The following is a 14,888-nucleotide window of genomic DNA, read 5'->3' as shown; positions in this document are numbered from 1 at the left end:
TCTTGATCTAGTTCCTTGTTAACAAAATACTACACCCAGGTCATAATATTATTGGCATCGACCATGGCCAAGGTGCCCTGGGTGGGCATTTTTGTTGTGGGGGTAGGTACCATGAGGGGTGGAATGGGGTGGATGGGAGCTTTGCCCTTGCCCTCCTACACTACGGTTGGCATGCCTTCAGGTACCTGTGTGCTTGAACATGGGCCCTCATCTCTCCTCACGCTTGACCTTTGTTTGGCCAGCTTGATGTCTTCCTCAACTCCTCCTTTTCAGCAACCTTTCTCTTCCTCTCTTCCTCGGCTCTTTTTGACTATGTCTCTAGCCTCTCAAACTCTTCCCTCTCTTTCTTATTTCTTTCCTTTGCCTCTTGTTTTGACTCTTTCTTGGCTTTCTACAAATCCACTTTCTCCTTTTTCTTCCTTTATTCCTCCTACTTTTTCTATGTTGTCTTCTTCTTAGACTTCTAAGATTTCCTTCTACTGGATTGAGCTTCTTACTCTCACTTGATTGTTCTTTGTCATGATGAGGAGGTGACCTATCAGGTATTTCGTCCACTCCCTCCTCTCCATCATGTGCCTCATTTATTTCTTCATGGATAAGAGCGGTTAATATTCCTCCATGCCCAATGAACAAGGCTTTGGTTAAAGCCTTCTTCCTCTCGGCTCCTTTTGATGCTATGCACTCTCCACCCACCGGTCTATTTCCAAGGGCTAGTGCTTTAGCAGATTGGTGGTCAATGGTTTTCCACACGTAGCCACTCCGATCCTCTCTAGTACAAGTGAGCTGCCATGCTCTCTAGTACGGGCATGCTAATCATGTGCATAAGCAAGTTGTACCTTTGACTGGAGAAGAGGGAGTGGATCAACTTGGCCTACTATCTGACCTCTGAGTCAGGGATGTCTTGGATGCTTATGCCATCATTCATCAAGACGTTTTTCTTTTTCATCTTCAGCATGGTATAAACATCTCTCTTCTGCCTCTTTTCCACCTTTGGTTCCAATCCTAGCGCCTTCTCTACCAAGGCCTTAATAAGCGGGATTTGCACTTGCTTGGTTCCTTCTCTACTCCCCACAATTACTATCCCACACTCCTTGTCAGGGTATGTCCTTAAGAATTACACACACTTAGTGCCAAAGTTTTCGATGTACTTGGTGAGGTTGCACTATTCTACAACCTTCTTGAGAGCCTCATTGGCCACCACCTCTTCGATGTTTGAATGCTCTTGAATTTGAGCCCGGTTTTCAAGGGAGAGGGCATATTGTGCTCTTTCCTCTTTCGTGGAGGGCAGGCGATGGGCTTGGTCTTGTTGTTACATCTTCAACTCCTATCATGAACCATGGTTTATCATTAGTGCTTTCCAAAACAGTTACCTGCTAGAAGAAAAGACTTCATGCATGAAGAGTTTTGATACCTTGAGAACTAAATATCTTACCATTTGTAGTGAAATGAAATATGAGTTCAAAGATGTTGAAAAGAAGGAAGTAGAGGAAATGTTGGCAAAAGAGTCCTCCAGAGAATAAAGCCCTTTTGATTCTATTATGTTGAGTATAGAAAAACTAGGTGGACCTAACTGCTTAATGGATGACACCATCAAGAGGCAAGCATTAGAATGAGTGCAGAGGTACATGAGAAGAGAGAAGGCAAAAATCAAAGGCAAGAACAAGCTAGTAGTAGAAAAAGCCTCCTTTGATGCCCTTGCAACACTTTTTACAAAAGCTCCCATGGCGATTCAAGGTCCCCTTCCTAGTCAAATGTGTCCTCGAAATATAATGACAGGCCAACGAATATAGTCCCATTGCCCATCTTTTAGGGAGAGTACAATGAAGACCCTGATCTTCATGCAGTTGAGTTCATGGTAGCATGCATAACCAACAATTTCGCAACCCTTGAGCATTGGTTGGATATATTCCTTGCCACTTTTAAATGTGTGGCATTTTAGTGGTATGAGAGATAAGCAATGGGAACTTTTGGCTCATGGGATGACATGAAGTTAATCTTTGTCACTAAATTCAAGTGTTAAGGTTTTGAAGAGTAGATACGAGCAAAGTTCATGAGTTCATGAACTTAAGTTACTCCTCTTGTGAACGTGTGGAAGCATACGTCTCTAGAATGGAATCCATATTGAAGAGGTGGACCAACCATCACTTGGATGAAGGCATCAAGAAGGGAGTTTTTCTTAGAGGCCTACAACAATAAGTCCATAAGTTTGTGGATTTGAAAAGACCGATAAACTTGCAAGTTGTAGGGGAAGGTGCAAGACTCTATGATGACGTTGAAGCAAGGCTATCAATGACCTCAAGAAGAGGAGTCTTACCTCCTCCCATGCCAAAAATGGTATACCCACCAAATGCAGTCTCAAGGACTATTCCCTAACCCTATCCTCAGATGCAAACAGTACCACAATATATAGTGCATCAAATCCACAATGTGGCCGTAGACAATTGTACCTCAGATGATGGTTCAACCACAACAACAATAGCCTCAAACAATATCCCCAATGGCAACTCAATAACAACAATGGAATCCTACCAACTAGAACCAACAACCACCAGTCTCAATAGGAGCTCTGAATCAAAATTAGAATAGAGGACAATCTGGATCAATCTAACTAGTCTATGGAGTGATTATGGAGGCTTTACAAAACCCTACTACAAGTTCTCCAGGAGGTGAAAACTTGAAGGACTGTCTGTCCAATTTAGTTTCCAGCATCAAGGAGTTGATGGTTGTGATTACAAAACAATTGCAAACACTAAAGGTGAATACTACCAACATATCCTATCCTGTGGGAGGTGGAAGAGATATGCTACAATCTAATCCGTGGTGTGGAAAGTGCCACCAAGTGAGACATTTAGCCATTGAATATACCCAAAAACCAGTTACATGGCTGTAGCAACTAAGATACAGACAGAAGTAGAGACAAATACAAGAGTAGAGATAGATGTAGAAGAAGAGATAAAGGACACAACAGAGAATCTATTCTTCTCTTACAGAGCCCCTTCAGAGGTGAAAAGAGAGTCTCAAGAGAATGATGATGACATTGTAGAAGAAGATTATAAAAGTGAATCTGAAGGATCCATCCAACTTGAAGAGGATACAAATGAGAAAGATGCATCAGAGGCTACAAAAGTCAAAGATCCCATGCTGTTTGACAGAATGACTCGGATACCCTTTGGACTGGCTAATGAGTCACATCATATGAAAAATATCCATAAGAAATGGATTAAGTAGAATAACTCTTCCTTCATAAATGGCTCTTGTTGCCTGAATCTACCCTTCTTAAGAAAGGATACGGATGATGCACCTTACTAACAACCACCAGTCCTACACCCCAAACATAATTTTGCAGGGTCATGTTGTGTGACATTCCTAGAGGCATCCTCAAAAGAAGATGAGTCCTTGAGCCAAGGATAAATCAATCGTCAAACCAAATCCAAAATAGCCTTGATACCCTTTCAGCATCCCAAGGAGCAAGCTCAATCCTCATTGACAGAGGAAGTCAGTTCTAGTGAGGCATCACAAGCAAAGACCACTCCCTTGAAGGAGTGCAGATCTGTCATGTTGTGTGACATTCCTAGAGGCATCCTCAGAAGAACACGAGTCCTCAAGCCAAGGATAAATCAATTATCAAACCAAATTCGAAACAACCCTGATACCCTTTTAGCATCCCAAGGAGCAAGCTCAATCCTCATTGATAGAGGAAGTCAGTTCTAGTGAAGCCTCAGAAGCAAAGACCACTCCCTTGAAGGAGTGCGGATCTATATCCCGAAGTAATCTGTGGTACTCTCATCCATGAAGTGGAAAGTGAAAAGAAATTAATGTTCATGGATATGGATGGTAATGAACATCACTTGAAGGTAGGTATGAGTCTTCCGGAAGAAGAGTCACTGGTCTTGCATGAGCTTCTAAAGGAGAACTTGGGCGTGTTTGCATGGTCATATAAAGATCTAAAGGGGATTGATCCCAATGTGTGTCAACATCACATCAACCTAGAGTCTAATGCCAAGCCTGTGAGAGGCAAAGACAAAGGTGTATGAATCCAAATTACTTAGGTCTTATGAAAGCCAAATTTCTAAATCTCCTTGAAGGTGATTTTATCTATCTAGTGGCCAATTGTGAATGGGTTTCCCCCATTGTGGTAGTGCCCAAGAAAAATGAAAAGCTGCAAATATATGTGGAATTCTGAAAGATGAAATCCAAGACTAAGAAGGATCATTTCCCTATCCCTTTTATTGGCCAACAATTGGATACAGTGGTTGGACAAGATCGCTATTCTCTCTTGGATGGATTCAGTAGATATAATCAAGTCAAGATCGCAAAGAAGATCAATCCATACGTTCCCCATTCACAAAAGAATGGGGAACATATGCTTACAAAGTGATGTCATTTTGGCACTATAATGCTCTTGATATCTTCCAACAAGTGATGATGGTTGCATTCCAAAACCATCTACATAATTTCATTGAGATATACCTAGATGATTGCTATGTTTATAGCATAATTTGTGAGCATTAGGGACATCTAGAGTAGTGCTTTGATAGATGTTGAGAGTATGGAATTTCTCTCAATCCCTAAAAATGTGTCTTCAGAGTCACTTCAGGAGTTCTAGGTCACATTGTCCCTACACAAGACTCTACAAAGATCAAGAGCATTGCAACTTAACAATGCCAACCAACCTCAAACGATTGAGGGGATTCCTTTGCCATGTTTGTTACTACTGAAGGTTTTACATGGACTGTTGATTGCAAGGAAGCCTTCAACACCCTGAACCAATGTCTAATTGAAGCATTGTCTTGCAACCTCTTGATTGGACGAATGAATTGCATGTGCACACTGATGCATGTGTCAAAGGGTTAGGAGCGATTCTTATGTCCTCAGAAAGGCTCTTTAAAGTTAGATCAATCTATTTATCATGCAAGCTAAAAAGTAACTGATTGAGAAAGAAACTACATAGTGATGGAGCTCGAATGCCTCGCAATGGTGTTCGCCCCTTGGAGAAATTTCAATACTACCTGTTGTTGACACACTTCAAATTCTATGTGGACCATGAGGCCATATCCTTCTTGATAAACAAAGAAAATCCCATGAGCACTCTTTTTTCCCGTTTTCCTTGATTTGTGCCTTGTTTGGGCCTATTTTACAACTGCAAACCCTATGCTTTTCCAATCTAATTTCTTAACCCTAATCTACTCTAAATGCAACAAGAATTAAAAGCAAAGTACTGAAAAGATTTCTCCTACTCTCCTAATCATCAAGCCACCAAAATAACCAAAATAATTACTCGTTGTGAAGATTAAAAAACCCAAAACTTCTATCTATCTCAAGCTTCGATTCGGGGATGAAACCCTTACTTCGATACTTGATTTGAGGCGTGCAAGTGCTCAAGCTTGAATCCATTGGTCCCAGCAACGGAACCAAAATGTAGAGGGAGCTCATGCTCAACTGCCAAGACCCACAGACCACTTATTTGTTCAAACATTTCAAATGAGCACCTATGGCTATCTCTCACCTAACCAATGCGCCTTCGATCCTACGGAGGTGTAGTGAGCTTATATCAATGCCCGAATGAGTTGTCTCCTCCCTCAAGCAACTCGTAGCTCCACCATTTTTTATGCAAGCTCAAGCATTCTCAAGCCTCCTGAAAGGGAGCAATGGATCGAAGGTTAGACTCGAGAGCTATGGCGGGAGAGCAAGAGCAAGAAAGGGAGAGACTAGAAATGGGAACTCCAACTGTCACAATGTGTGATCGGGTCTTCCTTTATTCAAACTGTTAGTAAAAGAATAAAGAATAAAGTGACGATGACGGGCGCCCACCACCTGCAGTGTGCAGTGGCGGTGACTGTCAATGTAGTAATACACGGGCGGCTAGGCAGAGGCACCTTTACCCCCAACAACCTCCCACTTAAAGGAAAATTTGCCCGAGTGAGAAGTGAAAAGAAAAAGAAAAAAAAAGACAGTACAACATGTACTCATGTACAACAGCATGAGGAAAGATTCATCTCATCCCATGCCCATCAACCTCCCGAGGAAGGCAAAAAGTGCTCTGTAGAGAGGCTTTTCGTGAGCAGATCTACAGGATTCTGGTCAGCCGAGATCTTGACAAGACCAACAGACTTGTTCTCAATGACCCCACGTATGAAGTGATACCTCACCTCAATGTGTTTCGTCTTCGCATGGAAGACCGGATTCTTGGCTAGCTGAATAGCACTCATAGAATTCGAATGCAGTGTAGGGATAGCATCAATACCAAGGTCAGCACTAAACGACCCAACCAAATGGCCTCCTTGCAAGCCTCAGTGGGGGTGGTTGCAACATACTCGGCCTCTGTAGTAGAAAGATCTGTGCATTTCTGCACCCTGGACATCCAAGAAACATCACCTCCAGCATAGGTGAATACACAGCTGGAAGTGGACTTCCTACTATCTGCATGTCCTGCATAATTAGAGTCAGTGTACCCCATAACTCCTGTATCCTGGCTGCCATAGCATATGCACATATCTGTAGTGCCCTTCAGGTACCTCATGATACCCTTCACGGCATCCCAATGCTTCTTGCCAGGTGTAGCCATATAGCGTGCCACAGCACCAACTGCAAAGGCAATATCTAGATGAGTGGCTATCATGGCATACATAAGACTACCCACTGCGGATGCATAGGGAATCTTGGCCATCTCGGCCCTTTGCTCATCTGTCTGCGGACAATCAGCCTATGATACCTTCACATAAGAAGGCAATGGACATCCAATAGGCTTTACGTCCTGCATGAGGAAGCGCTCAAGGACTTTATGAATGTACTCCCTCTGTGACAAGTAGAGGAGTCCCTGATGCCTGTCGCATCTAATGTGCATACCAAGTATGTGAGCGGCACATGTCCCAGATCTTTCATCTCAAAGCTCTTCTTGAGCTGAACCTTAAGAGTATCTAGCTCATCATGAGCTTTCCTTGCTATCATCATATCATCCACATAGAGTACCAAAATCAATAAAGAACCATCATGGGCTTTCTTCGAGTAAAGACACGGATCCATAGCACTCCGACTATAGCCTTGTGACTGCATAAAGGCATCAAACTTATGATACCACTCCCTAGGGTCATGTTTCAAGCCATAAATACTGCTCGTTTACGGTGGGATGAGCTTTCGAATGGCAAGGATATATAGCTCGCCCTTGGATCCCTGGAGCTCACAAACCCTTGTTTTTTGGTCGCCTGATCTATGTAGACATTTTCTATGTAGTAGTGATATCTTGTCATGATTGTACCTGTCGCTTTCATTATGCGATCATGTATTTATTTCATGTATTAGTGTTATGATTTAAGTACACTTTGTTTTTGTTTACACGAGCATTGTACATAGTGCAAAAACTATTTTGTATGGCCCAAATAAAGTACAATTTTTTTTTCCCTATTACCATATTAGCATCACAAATTTACCTGCACGCGTTGTTATTTGAACTAGAAACATCATGTGAACTACACCTACAATTAGCCCTTGGACTAGGAGACAAAGGAGTAGCCTCATATCTTTAGGTAGATCTACAAGTGCTGTAGGTAAAGAAAAAGGAAATAAGAAAGTGTTGGATGATAATGATGCATCTACTAGTCATTTGGGATTTGGTAGAGATTCTAGTGGTGTAGAGAGTTTGGATGATGAGAGCCATGGGAACAAGGTGCAAAGAGAAGAGAGAAAGACTCAAATCATAGAATTTCATTCATGGCATCCTATTTCGTGTGCATATAGCCAAATCAAAACATTTGGTGCATAGATCAAAGTCTTGCCTTCCATCTCTTACCAATCTTGTCAATACAAAGAGACATAATCATGTAAATTGAGGGGGCACAAAAAACCTGCATCCCCCCTCTCCTCCATGCTAAATTTGGGCTTATTTTAAGCCATTAAGGCTAATCTTTAAACTTCAAATTAATTGATTCCATCTCCCATGCATTCACACTTTCCAAAAGAGATTTTGGCCTCATTGGAAGAGTAAACGGCCTTCAAATTCCAATCCGTCCGGATGGCTAGCCTCATGGCATTGAAATCAATCAATTAACCTTTGTCATGCAATTTCCAGCTCCCAAATCCAATAGCCACTTCACATTACCATATCTTGTGATGACCATTAAATGGGGGGTCAAACGACCCCTGATTGATGAGTGGAGACTAGCGTTGGATTTGTGGGGTAAAAATGCATCTAGGAAAACTCGAGCTCCTTCATCCAGACTTGACTCATTTTCCATGAGATCTTGCTCTTTTATGCCTCCCACACCACTTTTACATTCTTAAAATCACTTCAAAGTTCAACTCTCATTGGCAACCATAGAATAGGGAAACTTAGCCCGTTAAATCCATGTATTGATTTGTACATACGTAAACCGTAAAGAGCATCAAGGGTGTCTCAAGTTCTAGCTTTAATGGAGTTGATTAAGTGGCAACATAGAGCTTCTCTTCTTAAAACATATGCTGCTACTATTAGCTCCTATGGCTATGGTGACATGCCCACTACTCTAACGTGTCCACCTTTTCCTTTCAAGACATGTCTTAGCAATCCATTGGGAAGAGAGTCTAGAAAGCTCTGCCTGGTACTCCCATGGAATGTTATGGGGTTTGCGATCTAGGACCTCCCATGTCTACCACGTAGCAGAAGTATTTCGACCGTTCCCACTTAGGACCGACCTGAATCAGGGTTTCCCCTAATGGTCACTTTCCTGAACGACAACTAGCGTCAAACCCCAAGCAAACTACTTTATGCAGAAACGCCAAGGACGAAGCGGATCCATGCTACACTTGGTTCAAGGAGAATGGAAAACGAGAGGGATGCAAGACTCAACCTCTATGCCCATAAGGCCTAGTCCCATTCCGTTTCCCTAAAACAACAAAAATTGAGATTCTGATAACCTAAACCCTAGGTCAGCACCCTTGCTATTCATTTCCTTTGAGAAGAGCTCCTGCTGATTGAGAAAATTTCCCGGCCAACTGGGACCACCCATCCGTAGGACGGACCCATGGCCACATCCACCGCACTTTCCTCAAGATTGCTTTAGTTGTCTAATTACCTACCACATTTACTTGGATGTGCATCAAGCAGCTTTCTTAATTAGCCCGTTACACACTGGTTCCTTCACATAATCTTAGCATTTGACATAGAAAAGTAGTGTCAAACAAATCCCTTTACAACAGGTTATCTTATTTATCTTTAGAATACATCCATAAAGTCGAGCCCGCAGGCTAATCCATAATCCGCCCAAAGGCAATCCATAATCCGCCCGAAGGCTATCCAGCAATCCACAGGGATTACTAATCCAAGATTTCACTTGTAGACAATCCTGAGTCACGTTGGCCTCTTGTGCAGGGTCGGGAAGGCAAGGGATTTACAGCCAGAGCCCCCTTAGCACCCAAGCGTCCTCCTACTCCAAGTAGCGCTCAATGGAGAGACCTCACGCGAGGGGTTCCGTCCACGTTTTCGGCATGGCTAACAACCCCCATTGGTTAGGGTCAATCAGACAGTCGCGGGTAACTAAGGTTGCCTCCCCCTTCAGGCCTTCAACCTGAAGCATTAAATATCTTTCCATCCTTTAGTTCCTTGAGCAAACAATGCAAACAGTGCTCCTAAACTGTTACAAGCACAATCATTTCCAATGGGTCGTTTATTTGGCCAACTGCTAAGGAGTGAATCCTTCCCTCCAAATGCATCGAGCATTCGATCCGGGATCACTTGAGACTTGGAAAGATCCCCAAGGGTTTTTTTGTTCTCCCTTTTGTCCTTGGGTTAGGGCCATACCCTGTTAACCCAACTTAACCAATACCTTAGGTTTTATTAACAGTAAATTCTGGCGACCATGTCACTCCAAATTATTGATCGATCCTTTGCTCCCAAGCAAATACCTAACTTCCCTTAACTTGGCAATTTTTCCCAAGAAAGGTGATATACCAGGATGACTACTCATCATCTTGCAAGTTAAACTTGCGCAAGAACCTGCCAACCTCCTTCCAAGGAATGGCAACTCTCTTGTGATCAAACCACAAGACCATGCGACATTGCAATTTGTTGCACAAGTGTTGTATCTATTCCAAGGGATCATTTCACCCATTGAATGGTGTTTTCTGGTCATGGAATTATGATCAGAAAAGAAGCAGGGTTTAGGGTGTCTTCTTACCCAACCCATTCCTAATTGCACTAGGCCAACAACGTTCGGCCTAGTGCAATTAGGAATTGCACTAGGGTGTCTTCTTACCCAACCCATTCCCAATTGCACTAGGTCGACAACGTTCGGTCCTAGGGATTCCAACTCAATCTGAGTTTTAGCATTTGAACAAGTGGTCCTCAGGGTAGAAACCCTAGATCGTTTCTTGCATGAGCATACAATTGTCCCTACATTCCGTGAATGTGGGTAGGACCTTTGGTTATGAGGGTTTCGACTTGGCAACAAATGTGAAACTAGGTTGAGTCCTTAGTGTGCTAAACCCTAGTTAGCACTTGGGGTATTTATTGTATCGATTGAACCATTCTATGCGAATCCCTTGCGGGTTAGGTGATTTAGATAATTCGATCTACTTGTCTTGTGACAAGGATGAACCATTCCTAGAGATGTTGACTTGATCTAAAGGAGAAAGCTAGTTGTAACATCTCACAATTCACGTAAACACGCGATTCATTGCTTCTACATATCGCTAAATTCGCAATAACCCTAACTTTTTTGTGAAAATCAAATCGTGTGATAAATTGCAAAATAACTTTCATTGAACCTACTAGGTCTTACATTCAAGGATCATGCCCACAATTCTTTTTCTAAGCTTTTAAGATTTCATGCTTTAATGAACCATGCAGCCTTTCCCTAAATACAACTCTTGATGAATGAAATTCTTGCGTATGATGAAGGTGCAACATGCAATCCTTTCCTAACTACAATGTCGTTAGAGTTAACCTATTTCATGCAAGCTCATAGAATCATTTCCATGCTTTGCTATTTCCTACAGGTGATAACGACTTCCCCTAATGAATCATTACAATGAAGATTTGCGTAAAAATGCGACCTACGCTTAATCTTTCCATGTCTAGTCAAAGGTGCACTTAACAATTCAACCTTATAATGATAGGCAATAGTTGTTCTAGGCTCGTCACTTTGAAATGCACAAAAGGGAAACTACTGATAAGATCGTGAGATGCATAGACAATTTACGTTTTTTCATTCATCATAATGAAAATACCAATGAACAATTTCATGTCATGAGCTAGTTCTAGTAAATGTTCAAATAGTCAATTTATTTCCAATTGCATTTAACTAGGCTAAGTAAATTTGACATGCATAGGTGCTTCCTAGTCCATGAAATTATCGTGCATAATGCATTACTTTTGCGTGGAATAAAAAGTAGTAAAAACCTGGACTTGTGGCCTTGGGGAAATATCCACGTGAATGTTAGGAGAAGATCCTCCCGCAAGCGCGCCTTGCGACTTCTTAGGGGCCATCATAGGCGTGATTTCTGCTTTCGGTTTGCCTTCGCAGTCTACAAATTTGCTCGCCTTGGTATGCAACCTCAAGATCTTTCCCTTTTCCCTCGTACGTAGGAGATACCCATCGGATCTTTAAAAGGCCAGGCCTATGAGACTTGGGCCTATGGGATGTGGGTGTATGGGATTTGTAGCTTTGCGAGGGGGTTTGCAGAAAGGCTCTTATAAATGGTGCTTGTGGGAAAGGAGTCTTTATGAGCTTCTTTAGAAAAAACCGAGGTGGCTAGGAATGGGCTTATGGAGGCCTTGCGGGAATGGGGTTTAAGGAAGCCCCCTTAGAAGCTTCTTAAAAGAAGCTTCTGGCTAAGGACTGATCTGACCTGGAAGAGGGACGGGGTAATAATGAAGGAGATACATGACGACGAATGGGAGTTGGCTTGATGGCGGCGACATGGAGCCCAGCGTCAGCACAACGCAGCGTTGACGGCAGCAACCCGGCAGTTGGCGGCTGAAGGCGGAATGGTGATGGGGCCAATGGCAGCCTGCACAGCAGTAGGCAACCCTTGCCTCTCAGCATGGCAGCCTCGTCTCTCCTTCCCTCTCTCACCGTCAGCGTGGTAGCCACCTCCCTCAACAGCACGACCAACTCCTTCTCTCCACGCAACCTCTTCCCTCCTTACCTTCTTTTTCTGCAGCACGACGTCCTCCAGTCCTCCTTTCCTCCCCACTAAAGGGGGTTTATATAGCCCAAGGGGGGGAAAGGGGAGCTCCACCATGTGGGCTGTGCATGCAGCCCATGACTCCCTCCTAGCCCCATCCCTCCCCTCACTTCCTGTCCTTTAGCCATGCTTTGGCTGGGGGAGAGGGATAAACATAAAAAAATTTGCTCTAATATTATTCATTTTATCCCTCCTAAGAGGGTGTTTACCCATGGTTTGAGGATTTGAACCCCGGCCCGCTTTGCCAATGCAAAGGTCTCGATTTCTCGTGTGCAGGTTATAGATTACACTGCTGGCAATTCCAATACGGAAGATAACCTTTGCACGAGGTTTCCACGATGTGCGGGAAGTCAATATTCACAGTGGGAATATTACAACTAAATGTGACTTTGTAATCTCTCTAGGAACACAAAAGGGTTTAAATAGCATCAAATCCATTGCTATCTACAAGACCTAAATCGATTTTGTCAGAGCTACTAGCAAACATAGTGAATGTATTGTCAAGCCATTTGAGGCATGTGATAATAGTCTCACCTATATCACCATCCATGTTTGCAACTAGTTCTAAGATCGAGTCTCATATATGATGGGTAGATATCTAAAGGTGGTTTAAGTTTAATAACACATACTTGATGGTTATGGATATGTAATACTGGTTGAGGTTTTGATTCAGGATCATTGACTCAAACTTAGTTTCTATTAGCAATTGCTATCTTCTTTGGTTTTGGTTGCTTGTGGTTCTCAACAAGCATCGTTCAGAATGGATTAGCCATTAGGCCTTGCCATTTGGTGAACTCTAGCTTCCAAAAGGAGTGCTTATTAAAATATGAGAAGAGAATGTTACTATATTTGAATATTGATGTGTATGGACACACTTACAGCCATCACCAAGGCACTATTTTCCCCTAGCCATGCCTATATGCCTATTCACTTTTAGGCATACTTAGTCTTGTAAATCTTCTATATTGATACCTTTCAATACTCTTTGAGTTGTGCTCTCTCAAGCTTATTATTTTCCTAGCCATGTACATACATTGTTATAATCCTAAATCCCACTAAGAAGGCAAAAATGATTGTATTTTTTGGTTCCTCATAGGTCTTCTTCATATTTTCTGAGTTAATGGTTGGTATTGTGGAAACAAGTATAACTAGTTGAAGTGGTGCCCTTTTCCTACGTTTTTGGGGGTCTAACTAGAGGTTATTGTTGGGATGATTTATTAATGGTTGGCACTTATGGTTGGAGTACCTGATTTTGTTTAGGGCTCGAAGCAATAGCAGGATGTTTCAAGTCATTTGTTGCAAGTACTACAACTTTTTTTAAAAATAAAAAGTCATAGGCTTAATTTGTTCATCTCTTATTCCTTTAGAGTTTCTCACCTAAGATAGCATGTTTTATTGGGGTGATTGTTGATAGCATGATAATTTTTGAGTTGATAGCAAGGATGAATTTAACATTTTGGAGGGATTAGATGGTTATTCAAGCTTAAATAGCCAACTCCATCTATTCTTAATGTAGTAACCTTGGATACACATAAGGCCTTAGGGACCCATTGCATTTTGATGCAAATATTTCTTGAGTATCCATGGCACATTGGTATTAGATTGTCGTAAGTAGACCCACATGCTTGCTAGGAAGAATGAACACCACCCGTTGTGGAGTTACCCATGCGTACATTAGATTAACATGACACCGGAAAAGGACAAGCCTCCCTGTTAACTTCTCGCACACGGAATCCACCTTGTGTATGAGCCTTGGAAAATAAATATAGTTTTACAAAATCCATCGCAAAACCTCACTTAATCCACCATGGAATAAAAACTCATGGAATCCACCGTGGTCTCACGGAATCCATCGTGGAATATGCCTCGTGGCATCATACCCCCAGGGTGGGACAGCAATTGTCCTCAATTGCTATTAGCTCAATGTGGAGTGAGCAGTGAGGGGTAAGCACTTAGGTATCGGGCATGCATCCATTGGGCCTCTTCAACAAGATGATTTTTAAACTTAACCAAATATCTAGAGTATCTATGGCCAGTTCTAGTGGTCATAAAGTCAGTGTCAAGAATAGTTTCGGGCTCAAGGATTTTGGTTTCTTCTTCTAGCAAAGGAAGGTTTTCAAAGACATGATGTATAGGTAATTGGCCTCTAAAAGGTCGAAACAAACTGATATGAAAAGTATTGTGGATTTGCCAGTGTTGGGATAACTCTAATTTAAATGCATTGTCATTGATTTTGTGAATGATTTTGAAAGGTCCATAAAGTCTAGGGGCTAACTTAACAATAGGGTCGTTCTCAACACTTTGTAATCTTCTCTTTTCAATGCGTAACTAAACATAATCATCAACTTTGAAACTCATAGCTTTTCTTTTCTTGTTAGCTTGTTTAGTGTATGATTTCTTGGCTTTCACAATCATGTCTTTGACTTCAGCAAAAGTTTTAGCATGCATATTGGCAATATCATCAGCAGCTTTAACTTTGTTTGACAATGATGTAATAGGTGTAGGCAATCTATTTCCATAAATGATTTCAAAAGGTGCTTTCTATGTGGCTATATGTGGTGTGCTATTTTATGCAAACTAAAGTAAATGCAAGTGTGTATTCCATGTTTGTGATTTTGAAATTGTGTATGCATGCAAGAGATCTAAAATTGTATTGTTAGTAGCTTCTATTTGCCCATTTGTTTCAAGATGAAATGCAGATGAGAAATCAATCTTTATACCTAAATTAG

The sequence above is a fragment of the Lygodium microphyllum genome, chromosome 6, assembly GCF_053477565.2.
Source record: "Lygodium microphyllum isolate KBCC chromosome 6, Lygodium_microphyllum_v1.1.10, whole genome shotgun sequence".
Classification (NCBI taxonomy): Eukaryota; Viridiplantae; Streptophyta; class Polypodiopsida; order Schizaeales; family Lygodiaceae; genus Lygodium; species Lygodium microphyllum.
The sequence above is the reverse complement of the archived record's forward strand: the minus strand, read 5'-3'. Positions refer to the sequence as shown.